We start from the raw sequence: 13854 nt of genomic DNA, 5'->3' as shown, positions 1-13854 counted from the left end.
TAATAAGTAGACTCTGAGATTCTCTCTTTTTACTTTTTCAGTGAGCTGCAGTCTTACTAGAATAGCAGCAGTCTGCAGATCAATAATATTAATCTTTTTTATTAATTTTAAATATTTCTTTTCTCTAACTATTTCAGGAATTTTATACTTGTATAGTCTTATTAAACTTCTAAAAAATCCTTTGAGAGAAAATAGAAGAAGAGTGCTACAGAGTCTATAAGACACTGACTCATCATTATGAGATTATCTCTAAAAAATTCTTTGAGAAAAATAAGAAGTCTTAAGCAGTATTTCTTACTTAATGTCTCTAGTGTGTAACAGAGCAGTCTCTACTAGCTGTCTCATAGCTTACAATCTCTTTCTCAGTATTTTTCAAATGCTCAAGCAGTTCTCATGAATTCTCTGATAATGAATAATTTTCTTATTTAATAAGATATTAAAGCTTACTGTAATATATTTACTTATTCAATATTTTCTTTATAAGATATTCAGTATCACTCTCAATCTCAATGTCATCTGACTGAGATAGCTTTATTTCAGAGTATTGCTTATAGAGCTTTAAATAGAAAATGTGAAAAACAGAATGAATTGATTTCAATTCTATGAATAATTTTAACTTATATATCTGCTTACTTATTACTCTTGTTACTGAGAAAGATTCTAGTCATCACTCACTGAGCTTCTTACACAGTCTTATTATCTTGATATTCTTTGCTGAAAGTAGTACTTAATTCTCTATCAAGAACTTCATTGAAAGATGTTTTCAATTATAGTATTTCATCTGTCACTTCTGAATATGATGAATACTTTTCATCATCTTCTCATGAATTTTATTCAAAAGTTTCAATCTCACTTTTATTTCTGATACTGAGAGATACTCTGTTCTCTGTATCTGTTTAATATTCTGACTGTCTATTTCTCTTTTTAAAATATCATCTGTGATATCACTGAGTAATAAAGAATTATATTCATAATAAGTATAGAAAGAAGATATCTTTAAGATTATATTCTTTACATTGTTATATACAAATTCAGTGATTAGAAGATGTTTAAGTCAATTATTTTAATAATATAAATAGAATACTCAAAGATGCTATTCTAGTGTCTGATTCTGGTGTTCAGTCTGATCATCTGTCTGCAGATGAAATATGATACTGAGAAGATATCTTATTATAAGATGATAGTAAAAAGTGAATCAGTATTTACTAATGAAGAGAAATTCTCAATCTGTTATCAATAATTTCAGAGCATCATAATCATAAATAATAATATTTAAAAACAGATCAGTCAATTCAGAGGCTTTAATCTTTTTGTGAGAAGAGATATATCTAATCATCTTTATAAAGTAATTAACAATGACTAAAATTGAGTCATATTCTTTGACTCTTGTTAACTTCAGCAGGTCAACTATGAAATTCATTGATAGATTCTGCTATAAGCTTTTTAAAACAGGCAGTGATATTAACTCACTGTATTACTTATATCATGAGATCTTTATCTTTTGATAGATATTATAAGTTTTAATATACTCTTTGATATCTGTCTGAAGCTTGTCTTAAATATATTTATATTCTAGAAGCTTCTTAATCTTCTCTAACTCAAAGTGCTCTGCATGAGAATTATTATAATAAATTCTTAATAACTTCTGACACACTGTTCTGCTATGAGAGACAAAGACTGAATCATTTAATAGTAGAAGTTCACATTCTTCTAGTTATCAGTGACTTGATTTCTTAGTAGTATTATCTCACTCAGAACCTGTCTCTTTCAAGTTTAAATCAAACTCTTTCTTCTTCAACTTCTGAATTCAAGCTGCAGTAGAGATGTTCCTCTTCTATAACTTATTAATAAATTTCAAAAGTAGTCAGATTGAAAGATTATAGACTGTTTCATTCTTTATTAATTCAATGATTGTAAAATATAATATAAGAAGCTTATGATCTTCAGTATCAGTTCTCTGCAGAGATCTGAGTTTTCTTTCACCTTCTATACTGAGTCACACAGCTGTCTCTTCAGTGCTGTTTCTGAGCTTCAGAGAATCTCAACCCTCTACAGCCAGCTTCTTTTATAGTGATAGCAGAGGTTCTTTTGTAGAATTCTTCTCTGTATTAACAATATTATAATCAGATTATCTAGATAGTGTGTTAGTGAGATTAAGCTGACCTGAATAATATCAGATATAGAAATCATACTCTGAAAGCAGCTCTACTCACCTGGCTTGACATTCTGTCAAGCTCTTTGTTATCAAGAAGTAACATAGATTTATATAATCAGTGAGAACTTGCACTGAGTACTTACTACTCTGAAGATAATGTTATCAGATCTTAAAGAATTTGATAATTGTTAACATTTTCTGATCATGAGTATCATATCTTCTCTATATGAGTGATAACTTCTTGAAGAAGAAGATTACTAATCTTCATTCACAGTATCTTATAGATTCTGTGAAAAAGTCTTCTCTCACAGATAATTCATTATCTGTTTCTTCAGAAGTGATTATTCTCTGATTCTTTCAATATTGAAAGATCTTCAGTATCAACTGTGAAAAGATTTCACAGATCTTATTCTCAGATGTATTAGTCTCACACTGATTGAGTAAGTTGAGATTAAAGTGATTCAGTATTGTGATATCTGTAAAAGCTTGTTTCAATTCTGCAAATATCTGTACAGTGTCTTAAGTGAGAGTAAATAATCTTATTTTCCTGTCTTTCACACTTCTCTTTAACAGATCTGTAAGAGAGACAGTAATTCATGAATATGCATAGATGAATTATCTGTAGAAATTTACAAATTCTAGAAATATCTGTATCTTATGATATGTCTGCAGTGCTGGCCAGTTCTCAATAATGAAGACCTGGCTTCTGTTCATTGAAATGCTATTCATCTTAATAATATAATCTAAGAAATCAATCTCCTGCATGTAGAACAAGCATTTTTCAGTGTTTGTATAGAGTTGATACTGTCTCAAGTGACTCAATACTTCTTAAACACAAGTATCATGTTCTTTCTCTGATTTCAAGAAGATTAAAATGTCATTCAGGTATACTATGCAGAAGACATTGATAAGACTCTGCAGCACCTCATTTATATAGGTCTGAAAGATGACTGAAGTATTACAAAAATCAAAAGATAAAACAAGATATTTAAAATTACTGTACTTGATATAAAAAGCTATTTTTCAAATGTTATCTTTATTAACTCTGATTCTATGATAGACATTCTGTATATTAATCTTTGAGAACATCTTTGCTTCAGATAATCAATCAATTATCTTATCAATTAATAGTAATAAATAGTGATTCTTAACTGTCATCTTATTGAGATCTCTGTAGTCTATACATAAGCATAGTCTATCATTCTTCTTAGATATAAAGAGTATAGACATCTCTGCTGAACTCTTTGATAAATATATTCAGTTCTTTGATTGCACTTCTTTAAGATATTTATGCAGAACATTTAATTTCTTTATAGACAAGTTATAAAGAGGTCTGTACAGTGTCATTGCATTATCTTCAAGATGAATCTTATATTATATCTTGATATCAGAAAACTTCACTGCTTTTCTTTCTAAAAAGATATTCTTAAAATCTGTAAAGAGACATCATATACATTTATCTTCAATAATGAATACTGCTACTAATCTTATAGTGAGAATGATGACTTCTTCATCTATTCTTAAGTTTCAGTCATCTGCTATATAATATATTAACTCAATCTTTTTCTCAAGATTCTTTCAATGAAACTCTTCAGATTTCTCTATCACTGTCTCTTTATTAGTGAGACAGTACTGTTACATCTAAGTGACTCAGTCAATGAGAGAATTGTTTTCTCTCAATTATGAAAGATCTAGAATAACATTCTCATCTATGATATTAACTATGTGAAGAAGCAGACTGCTCTTCTTAAAGATTTCTTCTAAGTCTGTAATTACATACTTCACTTGAATTATGCTAAAATGATGATATTTCATTTCATCAGTAAATTTTATATAATCTGACAGATCTATCTTCTTTCAATTCTTCATTAAAGAAAAGAAATAGAATATGAAGTTAGTATTTACTCTGAAGTTGAGTAGACATCTCACTGATATCTTCTCATTCAGAGTATATATTATAATTATAATATAAACTCAGAGATACAAGAATTATTAATTCTTCATTTCTTTCTCTTTATTATCTTCTATGAATATATTTATCAGAAGAGAAGTTGACTTTGAGAAGATATCTTCTCAGTTTCTTCTCTTCTTCAGCTTCTTATAATTACTGATATAGTGATTATCAGCTCTGCAGTTGAAACAGAGATCTTTATCAAATCTTTTTTAATATTTCTTCATAGTGAGTGAAGAATCAGAATACTTGAAATTCTTCTTTACTTTCTTCACACTGAAGTTATCACAGTGTTATTTAGATTCTATTATTAATTACTTAGAAGAGATCTTGTTGATCTTTTTCTCAGAGAATTGATTATTTAAATAGATTCAGAAAGTCAGATTGACAAGCTCAGTGCAATTAATAAATAAACTCTGATATTATAATATTATTATTCACATCTTATAAGTCAGCTTCATAAGATAAAGCTATGTTTTTAATTAGTTTAAATTATCAGTTAATTTCTCTTAATATTCTTTAAATCTTACATTGAAATCAGAAGAATTCTCATTATCTCATTGATATAATAAGTTAAATCACTGTGCTGCTGTGAAGCTGCAGTTATAGTAATCTTCAATTTAATTCAGTAGAAAGTTCTTGAATTCTTCTCAAGTTATGACAGTATTGATACACTCAAGCTCTCTCTTCTTGATAGCCTAAGTAGTCACAGAGATGTCTTCAAGAAGGTTGACAGTGTATATTACTCATATCTTGTGAGTATTATACTGACTTGAATTAAGGCAGAATTTTCATTCAAGAGTGCAGATAAAGCTGTGAAATTCAGATAAGATATTTCTCTTATATTTTAAAGAATCTCTGATCTTAATCTCTCTATCTTTATAATAGATGTAGGTGTGTAGAGGCTGCAGCGGTGACAGAGCAGTTGAAGAGCTTATATCAAAATATACAGTGAGTTCAGAAATCTCGGATTTCTGCTGAGATAGAGATGTACACACTCTAGAAGATGATGTAGTGTTTTTCTCAGAGAATGAGATCAGATCAGTCTCAGTACAGATGCATGAGATTATATCAGTCTGTTAAAGCTTGACTGATTTAAACTTATAATCAGATAAAGTGATTTAAATTATAATATAATAGAACTGAAGTAATAACTAGTCAGCAGTGTTATATAGAGATAGTTATTTAAGAAGCTGTATAAGTGAGCTTGACTATCTTACTTGAATAGTGAGCTCATAGACTACAGAGTTATTATGAGAATATCACAGATATGATACTTAGTATATTAAGAAGATTGTATGAGACACACAGTAACTCTTATATATATTTCAGTAGAAGAAAAATGAATCACTGCTTCTTTGATGAGAAGTCAGCATCTAGCTATTCTATATAGACAATGAGCAGATATTCTTCTCTTATTTCATGAGTGAGAATAGCTGAAGTAATACCTCAGCAGCATCTTATTATCAAGGAAGAGTAATCTGCTGACCTTATATAGAAGTGAGGTTCTTATATTCATCAATCAAATCTTTCTATGATATATCTGAATGATGTCATAGAGTGGTTGGAAACCAGTTCAGATGGGATGAAATCATCCGCATGGAAGCGATGAGCCGTGTGGAACCGCAGCGGGGCCTTGGCGCGGCCGGGAGCGTGACAAGATATCTAAGTAACAGAGCTTAGTGAGTAACTGAGATTGATGAAATGAGAAGACTATGCTAGAGAGTACACTTTTAAAGTCATAATACTTATCATTGAAGATCAGATTATAGCACATGTCAGTGATATAAGTAATAATACTATGATTAATAATTCTTGCAATCTCTTAAACATTTTTTTGACCTGTTAACTTAAGAAGTTTTATCTTCAGTCACTGCTTATTTAATACTCACAAGAATTTTACTATATCTTATTCATTGTTTATAAGAAAACATGTGATTCTGCAACATATAATGACATGTTAAAAGAAAAGTATTTCACTTAGTTATAGTACTATTTCTTCAGAGGTTTCAGATCTTTTAACAGTTATTAATTTACTACTGTCTTCATCTCTAGAAATAAAAGTATTCAGTCTCAGCTTCTTATTACTTATTATAGTGTAGCTTATAAGTATCTGAAAGAACTGTCTGAACTCTGTATAAATATTAATAATTCTCAAGCTGTAGAGATCTGAGTGATTAAACACTTATATCTTCATCTTAGTCTCACAGACAGTGAATGCATGAACAAATCACTGAGTGAGCTGTGTAGTAAAGATCTCACATACATAGTAACTAATCTGTAGCAGTGTGACTTTAATTCTGATCTTCTTCTTAGGTTTTTGTAAGAATAAGTGCTCGCAGGTGATTATTCAGGTGTTTGCAGCTTGGTGTGATATGTACTGTTAACTACTAGAAGTATTTATAGTAGAAAGATAAAATGTAGAAGTCAAATATATAATAGTATTTAAGCTGAGTTGTGAATAGTATTCACAAACTTCAGTCTATATAGTTATGTGTAGTTAAGAGCTGCTAGCTTTATTAATTATATAAGAGATAGAAATAGAGATAAAGAATCTGTGAGAAGCAGAATTTCTTACATACTCTCTTCTCTCTAAGACTTCATCTGTAAAGTCTTTCACTGAGTGACTTTATAGAGTCAGCTCAGCACTGTAGTAATACTCACTAAAAACTCTTCACATCTATAAAAATCTCAGTGAGGAAAAATCCCTTGTTATCACAAAGAAAAAAGAGTCTGTTACTCAGTTTCTTATTTCATAAGATTCTTTATAATCTACAGATTCTTCTCTGACTATTATACAGATTCATCTCATATCTTTTATATAGAAGAGTTTCAGTTAACTCTCAATTATTTTTATAAGATTCTTGTATAATTATTACACAGATTCATCTCACAGATGAATCACTCTCTATGAGATTATTCTTATCAAAGAGAAGTATTTATAAGTTAATCTTTTACTTATTCTTATGAATTATTGTTCTTTGACACTGTAGAATTGTAAGGAATTTTCCATTCTTTTATCAACTCTATAGAATTGTAGAATCAAGATATCTGCAGTCTGTAATCACTCTTTATAGTTATATAGAAAGATTCAGATCTGTAATTTATAATTACTTTTATTTACTAGAGTGATCTGACTGTTCTGTAGAATTATTCACAGTGTAAACAAATCTCTCTAAAGTAGTATAAATATCTTAGATCTGTTTATAAAATCTTATCTTCTTTTCTCTTTTTCTATAACAGCTTTTATTCTTATAAACTGTGAGTATTCTCATTCATTCACAAAGTGTTTTCACTCAGATAACAGAGAGAGAGTATTTCTGACAATATCTGTATATTAATTCAAGAACTTCTCAAGAATAAAAAAATTTTTAATTTCAATATCTTTATAAATAATATCTGATCACTGCTGAGCTTCTTATAAGCATTCTCATAACTTCTCTGATTGCTTTTTACTAACTGATGAAGCAGAGACACTGCTGTTCACAACTGTATCTTCATCTTCTTCAGTCTTATTATCATACCTGATCTTCAGATCAGTGATTAATTTCATATCTCTCTCAGATCAGTCTCTGACTCTAAGTAGTACAGTTTCTTTCTTTGCTGTAAGTCTTCTTATAAGTAATTTCTTACAGATTCTAGCTAACAGTTCTTATAAAGCACTCAGTATTATCAGTGTCTTCTGCAGCTCTGCAGATCTATAATCACTCTCTCTCTATCTGCACAATCTCTGATCAGACATATGTGAATATGTCTCAGTTTTCTATCAATGATTCTCACACTGTGGCGCATTTCTGTAATCTCATTATCAATGAGAGATGAGTCTCTGAATACTCACAAAATCTGAGTAATCAAGGCAATGCAAATGTCATGAATTCATAATAAAAGTTAGTCTGAGCAGATGAGCTCTCTCTTTATATCTCAATTATTTTCAGACTGAATACTTCAGTATAACTGAGAAAGTGAATACAGCTTTGTAAGAAGTATCTGATTATATATACAGACAGTCAGCTCTCAAGATTCTGCTGTAACTGTATACATTCTGATATTCAGCTTCTCTGAAGTCTGTGCATTTCTAACAGTCTTTATATTAAATATAACAATTATCTGTATCACAGATATAATACTCTCTGCTTCTTTGAAGAAGAAAATTGATAGTTGTGAGAGAATTGAGTGTTATAAATATTAAGAATGTAAGTTTGAGTTTTCTTTATTTTTTCTTTATTAATCTCTAAATTATGTTCATGATTCTGTTTTTATTTCTTATTTTTTTTTAGCTTTAATGAGAGTATAATTTCTTCTTTTCTTATATATACTACAGACTGTTCATCTCAGTAGAAACTCATTATCTTATAGACTAGAACTTACAAATGACAGTGTTAATATCTTTATTATAATCAGGTTCTTAATAAAGATTACATTATTCTAACTTATCAGAATTCATAGTATAAAAGTCATGTCTCAGCTTCTGCAGATATCTTATCTGTCTAAATAATTCTCAAGTGAACTTATTCATCTTATCAGAATACTCTTATCACTGAACCTTGAATCAGAGCTTATAATCTTACTTCTCTGAGTTAATAATTTCTTTGATCTGATATTCTCTTTCACTCTTTAGTACTTTATAAATAGAGTGATGAGTTATAGAGTTCTCTTCTAAGAATTGCTTATATTCACAGAGTAAAGAGATATAAAAAACATTATATATTTACAACTCAGATAACAGTTTCAATCTATAGAACTATAAGCTAATTTTCTCTATAATCTTGTAAGACTCTGTCTGTAAGAGATTCAGCTTCTTACTAGATCTTTATATGATAATATTTTCTAGACTCAGTCAGACTCTATCATCTTTCTTAAAACTCTTTATAATATACTTAAAGTCATAGTATCTCTTCTGATACTCTTGAGTCTTTCTTAAGAATTCACAGACTTTCTTCTGAATCTTCTGAATTCTCTCAGCCTGTTCACAGGCATTATTACACTCTATAGTGTACTCTTACAGATTTATCAAGATTATTTACAGATAAGTCTCAGTGAGCATCTTAAAGAGAGTTTTATCTGTGCTGACATGCTTTGAGTTATTATATACAAACTCTGTAAATGATAATTAATATACTCAGTTATTCTGATTGTAATTAATAAAGTATCACAGATACTGTTTCAATATACTTATCAGATATTCTATCTGATTATCTGTCTGTTAATGAAAAGCTGTGCTTAGATCTTATAAGATCTTTAGTATAGTTATCAGATCAGATCAGAACTCTTCTATGAAGATTAATTCTTTATCTAAGACAATATTTGTAGATAATTCATGCAATCAGATTACATTATAAATAAAGATATAAGTCAAATTCTTTGACTTCAAGTTCTTACAGATGAATATAAAGTATGTTATCTTAATAAAGTAATTCACTATCATCAGCACACTGTTAAAGCAGGTATTATATATACTCTTACTTTCAGAGAGACTTATAAGAGTATTTATTTCTAGCTATTCTCAAGGTTTCTATGAGATGAATAGAGGAGTAAGTTCTTCATATAATCTGAATCACACTACTTATGAACTCTGATAAATAGTATAAGAATTCACTATCTTCTTCACAAGTTCTTACATCTTCAGTTAGAAGTATTTTCTTATAAGTAACTCATAAGTTCTAGTATCTATAAAATGACCTGCTAGAGAAGAGTTATAATACCTTTTAATAAGTTCTATACATAGAAACTCATTTATAAGTATATAAATCTGACTCTCTCTTCACAAGAGATTATTTAAATCTCTTTAATTCTTTATTTCTGCAGAGTTAGTCTCTGCTGTAAGCAGTTTCTGAATATACTGAGTATATTCATTCTTCAGTTGCAGTTCAGATAATCTGAATAAAAGATCTTATAAAGACTTATACTCTATTTCTTCTTATATTAGGTCTTTCACAGTACTTCTCAAAGTCTGCAAACTCTTCAGATTGTAGATATTCTCTTCAAGAATTCTTATAAAGATTTTCAGAGTGTTGACTCTCAGTATTATAGAGAGTAGTTTTACAGACTTTTTCTCTCTCTCTCTTTTCTTCTCTTATAGAGAATTGAGAGACTCTTCAGTCAATCTCTTCATAACACTCAGTCTGAGTATTCTGTGAAGCTTTTCTATCTTCTCTAGTCTCTCTATGTCTGTTGCTCTGATCTTCTTAATATAGTCTAGTTTGTAAGAGAGTTTATCTGCTGAGTTCTTAGTTCTCTTAATATATTCTATCTTGAATCAGAATCTACTCAGTCTTTGAGCTCAGTAAATCTGTTATTGTAAGAGTTTCTTGATTAAAGTAAACTATTATAAGTTATTATAATCAGTTCTAACAGTAATTACTGTTATAAGATTCTCAAAGTAGTAATATCAGTAATGAAAGAATTTCACTATTATAAGAAGCTTCTAATTATGAATATTATAGTTGATCTCTACAGGTTGCATCTTCTGTAAGAAAAAGATCACTGAAACTCAGTTCTTATTTAACTGTAGTTATAAGACTATTTCTGAAATTACAAAGAAGAAGACATCTATCTTTAATCTGATTAAGAGTAAGAGATTAAAGTGAAACAGTATCACTGTGTTTATAAATATCTATTTCAATCTTATAAAGATCTTATAAGCTTCTAAGATAAGAAAGTTCTCACAGTTCTTTCTTCTTAATAATCTTTTCATTCTCTGTTTATAAAATAACTTCTTCTTATTTTCACTCTTCAGTATATCTGTAAGAGTTAAGAAGATTCTTATAAATATAAAGATAAATCATCTATAGAAATTCACAAAGCTTAGAAAGATCTAAATCTTATAAATACTAGTTAACTTCAGTTATAATAGAATAATCTTAACTTATAAAGATTTTATCTGAATACTATCTGTGATAATTATATATTTTAGAAAATTAATCTGATAGATACTGAAGTTATACTTTGTAAGCTTAATATACAGTTCTGTCTTATCTAAGACCTTTAACATACTTTGTATATACTCAGTATGTTCTTTCTTCTTCACAGAATACATTATCACATTATTCAGATATATTATTATAAAGATATTCAGATATATATGAAGTATTTTATTGATAAAAGACTGAAATGCTGTGAGAATATTAGTCAGATCAAAAGATATTACTAGATATTCAAATAATCTCAGTGTAGTTCTAAAGACAGTCTTTTATTTATTCTCAGACTGTATTCACAGCTGTGTATATATATTAATTACATTCAGTTATATGAATATGACAGCTTCTGTGAGATAGTTGATTACATTCTTAATCAGAGATAGAAAGTAGTAGTTCTTTATTATCTTGAAGTTCAGATTACAGTAGTTTATATATAATCTGAGATCTTTATTCTTCTTCTTTATAAATATCACAGAGACTTTCACAGAGATCTGTAAAGATTGAATAAAGTCATTCTTTAAATTCTTCTTTACATAGGTCTGTAAGATCTCTGTCTTATAATGAGAGAGCTTATAGATTGATTCTCAGAAGAGTTTCTACTCTTCTATTAAATCTATTATCAGATTCTTCTCACAGTGAGAAGAAAGCTCAGCTATTTTTACTGAGCTGAATATCTCTGTAAGATCTCAGTATTTCTCTAGTATCTGAAGCTCAGTTTTCATGATTATGAGATTCTCAGACACTTGTAAAGCTATTATATAGATGAGTTCATCTTCTCTAATCAGCTCTATAGTATCAACTGATTCTATCTTTATAAGTAAGTCTATCAACACTGATCAGAAGTATATACCTGACTTATAGTCAGTTATATGTGAATTATGTCTTTAAAGTTATATAAGTCTCAAGTACATGTTATCTGTAATATCTGTGATAATCACAGTTTCTGTAAATCTTCTTCAGATTTCAGAGAGATCTTGTAATTTAAAGATCACTTTTACAAATCTCTCAGTTCTCAGATCTGAGTTCTCACACTCTGCTTATTATAAGAGTAGATTCTCAGTTTTCATCTTTTAACTTATTCACTCTGCAAGCTTTAGAGATACTATAGTAATCTGAGATTCTGAGTCTATCAATACTTTTCATACTTGCAGAATAGCAGTATCACAGTATAATCTCTTTTCATAAGCAAGTATTTTCATTGAAAGAGTAACAGATTCAGATGTCAGCTTCAAGACTCTTAAGAAGACTGTTACTGACTCTGTTCATAACTTCTTAAATTTCTATTTTAGTTTATCTGAACAGTTTATATAAAGATATTCTGATTTAGAACAGATAAAGCAGAGTCTCTTTTTCTTAATCTCTCTGTTATACACTCTATTTATAGAAGCTTATAAAGCTCTCTCTCTCTACTTAGTAGTCAGATATAAATCTCTCTATATTTTATTATCTTTTTCTAATAAATCTATTCTCTGTTATTCTGACTCTTACAGAGCTAATCAGTAATTTACTCTTTACAGATCTGTGACTTTCACAGTGATCTATAAGTAGTGAATAAAAGTTATCAGTTTCTTCAGAATCAAGAGCTTAGAGTCTTACTCAATGAGTTTATTCTATATATCTTTATTCAGTCTTTTTATAAATATCATTATTCAGATCTTATTTTAGAGCTCTATTTTCACAGATCTCAATTCACATCATAATTTTATAAAGTACTGTGAGTAGTTTTTATCAGATTTCTCACCTCTTTTTCTAATATTGATAATTATAGTTCAGATATTCTCTGTTCAGCTTATAGAGTCTCTCAACTTATTCTCTAGATAGATCTTGAGAACAGATTAGTAGAATCTCTTATAATTATTTTCTAGATAATTCAGTCAGTTCTTGACTTCAGTGTAATAGAGATCTGTTATTATATAGATGATAGCTTCTTTATCTTTTATATTACACAGCTGAGCTTATAAGTCAATTTCAAATACAAACTTGCAAAAGCTTTTATAGATTATAGTTTAATAAGTGATCTTAAGTAATTACAGCTTAAGAAAGTTTCTTTTCAGTTTGTAAATATCTCTGAAGATTATATCTAGAGACTCAGTTTGAGAATGTTTACAGACAGTAAGCATTTCTTATAGAAAAATAGCTTGATTTTATAAGAGATACTTAAAAATGTTCTTCACTGAGATTAGTTTATTTATAAGTTCAGAGAGTTTCTCTGTCACAGATGTAGAGAATAATATTCTATAAGTAATTAATAAGTTCTCTGAGACTTCTTTTATAAAGACTATTCATAATTCAGATAACTGCTTCTGAGTATCTATAGTAGAGTTCACAGAGATTGAAGTATATAAGTTTCTAGTTCTTTCAGTTATAACAGATAGTTACTGACTAACTGAGCTTGAAATATAAGAATAAGTGCTCACAGGTAATTATTCAGATGTTTGCAGCTTGATATGATATATACTGTTAACTACTAGAAGTATTTATAATAGAAAGATAAAATATAGAGATTAAATGTATAATAGCATTCAAGCTGAGTTATGAATAGTATTTGTGAACTTCAGTCTATATAGGTTATGTAAGTCAAGGGCCGCTAGCTCTATTAATTACATGAGAGATAGAAATAGAAGTAAAGAATTCATGAGAAGCGGGGATTCTTACAATTTTTAAGCTTGTTAGTCATCAGAATGTCTCTTCGGGTAGTTATTTTAGGAGAAACTCTTATCGCTAGGGTCTTGAAGAGACGTGAGGTACGGTAATACCTTTGAACGGCAAAAATCTTGCGGTAACTCAGTATAATGTTGAAAAAAGTGGTGAGAATTTCGAGAAGAGTAATC

The sequence above is a fragment of the Blastomyces gilchristii genome (assembly GCF_000003855.2).
Source record: "Blastomyces gilchristii SLH14081 genomic scaffold supercont1.31, whole genome shotgun sequence".
Classification (NCBI taxonomy): domain Eukaryota; kingdom Fungi; phylum Ascomycota; class Eurotiomycetes; order Onygenales; family Ajellomycetaceae; genus Blastomyces; species Blastomyces gilchristii.
The sequence above is the reverse complement of the archived record's forward strand: the minus strand, read 5'-3'. Positions refer to the sequence as shown.